This window comes from Cryptomeria japonica, chromosome 10 (assembly GCF_030272615.1).
Source record: "Cryptomeria japonica chromosome 10, Sugi_1.0, whole genome shotgun sequence".
Classification (NCBI taxonomy): Eukaryota; Viridiplantae; Streptophyta; class Pinopsida; order Cupressales; family Cupressaceae; genus Cryptomeria; species Cryptomeria japonica.
In genome coordinates this window covers 160,712,226-160,718,225 of record NC_081414.1, presented here as the reverse complement: position 1 = coordinate 160,718,225, position 6,000 = coordinate 160,712,226, and positions in this window count along the sequence as shown.

Here is a 6,000-nt window from a genome sequence, read left to right as displayed (position 1 = left end):
TAATACTACACTATGTTATCAAGCAAAGAACCTAGTTGGTAAACCCTAAGGAACCTAGTCGGTAAACCCTAAGGTTATCGCAGTTGGTTAATGAAGACATAATGTCTACTGAGTAAAGTTTAGTATTCACTGAGTTGTAATCGAGCTATAATAGAATGCATTAAATGTTTACATGTGATATTTAATGAAAGAAGCTGATGAGCTAGAACGGATCAATGATTGGCAAGCCGTGGAAGAAGTTTGTTAACAAATCTAAGGCAATGAAAAGTCGGCAAGAAGATCTACAGCTCAGATTGAACTGCATTACCCTAACACAAGTTCCAAGATGATTGTGCAAGTTTCGAGGCAGGGTAAAATGTTTTTCAGATCGTAAGATACAATGAATCTGGACAAGATTGAAGATCTGATGGCTATGATTGATCATGGGAAATGTGATCAAGGAGATTAAGCAGTTAGATGATTGTTTATAAATAAGGAACTATTGATAAATAGTGGATGCGGGCAAGTGTATGCACAGGGATGCTACATAGTGATCACCGAGCACAGAAGCTTGAAGACCTGTTGGAATAATAGAGTATTGATGCCCAACAAATAGACAAGATTAGTTCTATGTCTAGATTGTGTTGAACAAATAAGAATCTGCTTTAGCATTTTAGATGTAAAGTTGCAGATAGATTGTATTACTGTTAGCTTGTGAAAGTAACAGGAAATCTCTTAACCGAGTGGACTTAACAGTCTTATAAGTAAATCCTCTAACAAGGTGACATTCTAAATGAGTGTTTGAAATCCTTTGACAAGGTCACTTCTAACAAAGTGAAGATCCTAACAGATCTGAGGGAAATCCCTTAACTGGGTCACATCTAGCAATGTGTTTTGTAATTTTTAACAGGATTGGCTTTTAACTGAGCATACTCTAGAAGAGTATATTTCTTAGTGGGTCCAAAATCCCATAGTGGTTTTTCCCTATTTGGGTTTCCACATTAAATCTGGTGTTATGAGGTTTATATTGTTCATATGCTTTTTGAGTTTGCATGTTTGACAGTTTTTATTCTATGACTGATATATGTTACCGAGGTTGAATCTGATGATTTCTTTGATAATTAAGTTTGTATGATTCACCCCCCCTCTCATCTTGTTGGCTATTGGATTTGTACTTATATTAAGTATCAAAACTATCAAGGCCACCCCTCCAGAGGAGCCAACTACCCCAATACACTGACATTGGTTTCTCCCCCATAGCTTTGGCACCAAATACAACATACTTTTCACATAAGGTTTTGTTTCCTACAAGAAAAGGACATCAAGACAATGACTCCTTATCAACTCCGAACAACTTTTTGTCTAGGGCCACTATTCAAGCCCCTCACATTCCATGACAAAATAATCATTTCGAGGGATTGGAAAAATGAGAATCCAGAGTCTTTACTGACCTTGACTCAACCAAATTCTCCCCCATCAACTTGATCTTATCCAAATCCTTCTTTCTGCCAACCTTTTAAATCTTCTTCGTTGGTCCTTTCTTAATGTCCTTTTGATGAAGACCCAATTGTAAGGCGATCTTGTTACTTTTGACCCCAACAGGTTCCAATTTTTGAGTTGTAGGAGAACCATCCCCCCAGCCAACTTCACTTCAGCACCAGAAATGGGCCATTACTGGCTGATCCATCTCCATTTGCTGACTCCCAACTACTTGTAGGGCTTGGGTAGAGTCCCAATTCACACTATCAGGGACCAACCCTGATGCACCTTGATCCAAAGGAATTAACCCTAGGTTCACCTCTTGTTGGGTAAGGTCATCGAAAGCTTCAAATCTGTTAAAGCTATCCTCCTCTTATCTCTCCTAAAGGGGCCTCTTTTGTCCCTGATTCCTGTTCTTTGTCTTAACTGGGACAAAACCATAAGCACCCACAACTTCAATAGACATGGTAGCTTTTCCTTTGTCAGCCCCATCTATGTTACGGGTCGGCTATTGAGGTTAGTGCACCACCAGTTTATACCTAGGACACTTGCGCTGCAAATGACCATACTCATGACACAAATGACACCGAAATGGTAAAGTCTCATAATCCAACTGTTGAACCCAAGAATAAGAACCTGTACACATATCTATAGCATCTAGTAGGGGCTTACTAAGATCAATTTCAACACAAATACGAGCGAAAGTCATTACCTTTCTCCCTAAGGTTTGCATTGAGGATCCAACTAACCTCCCAAACACTAAAGCGAGCATCCACAACACATCCTCCCAGCAACATTCCATCAAAAAATGTGGTAAACGAACCCACACTAGGACCCTATTCGGGAGCTCCTCTAAAGGGTTAAACCCTGCAAGCCAAGGTTTGATGAACAACCCCACCTGGTTGTAAAAATATGGTCGTCCTTCAAAGACCCTATTGCAATCCTCCATGCAATTAAATGTAACCATGAAGTAGTTGTTTGCCAGCAACATAATCTCCATTTCCCCTTCCGGTGCCCAAGTCCTCTGAGCCCAGTTCTCCAAAAATTGCAAAGAAACCCTCATCCCCCAAAACTTGCAATATAACGAGTGTTTTGAGAAGTATTCAACATCTTCATCTATCATCTCCGGAGGAGGTTTGTCTTATTTTGACTTTAATAAATAATTATTATTTATTTTCTAATTGAATTCTGACTAAAGTCTTGATTGATAGGCTGATTGAAAAACACCCATAACTTTCAAATGGTATCACATTTTTTGAATCTGAAACATGTGTCACATTCTATGCTTCATCTACTATAGGCAAAGAAAATTTAAAAAAATGAATTTCATAAATCTTAGACCAAGTTATGGTGATCAGACGTAGGAGTTTTTGAATTTTTGAAAAGTTGTAGTAAAAAATTCACAATTAATTATTTACTTTATAAAGAATTACAAAAAAATATGTGTCACATCTGGACATGAGTCTACTAATTATATTATAATATTGTAAAAAAAATATTATGATTTTATTGTGATTAGGGTGGTCAGACATACACCTACTTCTTATCTTTTTCCTTGAAATTTTAGTACCACAACATTGAAATTTCAAATTTTCATCAAATAGATTTTTTGTTTTCAAAAAACAAATAGCAGCTTAGAAACTACATTCAATTTTCTATAGATTCTCTTCTTACAAATTTTTAAAATAATCTTAATAATTTATTCAAATTTTTATATCAGGTTGCATAACTCTGATTTTCTGAAATTTCATTGCCACTTAAGGGCCCATTTTGGCCCACCATGATCTTGCTCATACCCTATCATCATCCATACCATCTAGATAGAACTAGTCTAAATCGCTTAACATATTTGCCCTCTTAGACTATCATGCTTGTGATCATGTCTCTCTAATCCAAACTTTGTTTTCTTACTATATGTTAATTGTTTTTACAAAGACTCATTTTTTTTTTCTTTGTAAGACTTATTGAAATTACTTTTCTCTCTTATTTAATTGAAAATATTAATATTAACACAATTGAAATTACTTTTCTCTCTTATTTAATTGAAAATATTTATATTAACACAATTGAAATTACTTTTCTCTCTTATTTAAACTTCTTTTTTTATGAGATGCAATAGTATAATCATCCTCTTTTCATCATGATTAGTACCAACTCTATGGACATTAAATTTACGTTGATTAATAAAGACTCTAATTTTAAATTATGTAGTCTTTACTAAGTTTACTTTCTTCTAATCTCACTTTTTATACTTTCTATCTATAAAGAAATTTTTGTAGTCTTGGCTTTCTTCTTCTACTCTCACTTTCTATACTTCAGAATTAGATAACATCATTTAAATACTATTACTTTACCCATGTCATGAGTCCATCATGCTATTCCTACATTTCTCTATTTTATTATAGGTAGAGAATCTTTGTTATAATCCTCTTTTAGAAGACCAATATACCTAAAATGAGACCTATTCTCCTTGTGGAAGTAAGACTTTCGTGATCAAAGAAAGATTGATACGGAAATTAGTATAATGAACCAAGATTTGGCACTAGAAACAGAAAATATCTCCATTCCAATTTCTAAGAGATGTATTTACACTGAAAGTGTCTTTACCATTCCGTGAATCTGAGTATTACAAATCGACATCTTGACTTTGTGTCAACATGACTTAATGTCAAGCTACGTGTTCTGGGGGTTTGATGGTAACTGCTTCTCATGTTAATGTCAAGCTGCGTGTTCCGGGGATTTGATGGTAACTGCTTCTCATGTTAATGTCAAGCTGCGTGTTCCGGGGGTTTGATGGTAACTGCTTCTCATGTTGATTTAGTAAATTTCTGAGATGTTGTGCATTTGACAATTTGCAGAAGATTTTAAGAAAAGTAGACAATGGTGAGAAAAAGCAGGAACAGAGTAGCATATAGCAGACAAAAAAGGATGAATCAAATTTAGGTTTTCAGAGATTTAAGGTGGTCATCAAATGGATAAATAGGATTTATCAAGTTAAAAATTTAATTCTTAGGTATATAAAAGAATTGACTGAAATGACGTAAGTGGGACAGGGTACTGTTTGCAGGTTGTCAAAAGTGTCTCTTCCATCATAAATTTCTAAGAGATGTATTTACACTGAAAGTGTCTTTACCATTCCATGAATCTAAGTATTACAAAGTGTCACCATGACTTAATGTCAAGCTGCGTGTTCCGGGGTTTTGATGGTCTTATCTTTTCATAAGAACTGGTATCAGATACAACAAATTCCTCCATTTTCATTTATTGATCCCATCAGTATACTGTCAGTTGATGTTGGAATGTGAAATTTAAATTGGGTTCTTATCTTGTAGTGGTTGAGCCATCTTGGATTTCTATGTAGCAATGGTTGAGTCATCATGTCCTTCTTAGCTAGCATAGGTTGCATCATCATGGATTGCCCACTAGTATGCCGTTAGGCGAGATGCTGTCAAGCATCCTGTAGGAGGCATAAGTTTTTTTGAGACTTACTATAAATAGAAAGTTTTGTTAGGAAACTTTCTATAAATAGTAATTTCGACATGTGTTTTATGTGTAGTTGTGTGAGTCATACTTACTATATTTAGTAAGTTGTCTTCAAGTAGGAGTCTGCAACTCGGTTGTTTTATGTTGCTTGAAGTCATGTTTTGAAGTACAGTTTTTGAAGATTGTTGTAACTCTATAAATCCTGAGAATCAATACAAAAGATAATTTGCCCATGGTTTTTTATTGGTATATTTTTACCAGGTTTTTCCACATAAATTTGTGAGTTATGCGCTATTGTTCTTCTTTGCAATTTTTTGCACTTGTTATTTTTCTCACAGTTGAAATGACATAAGTGTGACCAGGTACTATTTGCAAGGTGTTTGATAACAATTCTAAATATTGTCTTGTAAAAAATTGGAAACAAAACGAGAAGAAGAAAAGAAAGACTGAAGTCAAGTAAGCACGTTGGTGTCAATAATGATTTCCAAGATTTGCTAGTCTATGCGGCCTTTTCACAATTCGATTTGATTATATGAAATAAAAAATAATTCTGACAATCTTATGACAATCAAATTTGATGTGTTAATTAGCAGATGTCGACAATCTTCAAATTGTACACTAGCATGAAAAAGGACTGTATACTATTAAAAAAACTATATACCAACAGAAAAATGGTTATATACCACAATTAGACAATTTTGGTGGTACATTCTCTACCCCCAAAAAATAGTCTATCAACTAAAAATGATCAAAGTAGCCTAGTCTAGCCAACTTTGTAATCTATCATGTGTAGGCTCTATATTCTAACCTCTCACAACTACCTAGTATCACTCTCTTATGGGCAATCAACCTTTCAATCTTTGGGTTAATGTGTATTGCGACCTAATTATGATGAAGAACCTATGTGGATAAATTTCCTTTTGATCATGATGATGTCATTACCTTAGAACATAATATATACCAGGTGAATGGCATTGAGGAAACCAAATCTGAGAGGCATAGTCTTGTATGCACATTAGAAAATTTAATGCATGAAGTTAATTCTAATCTAAGGGTGAA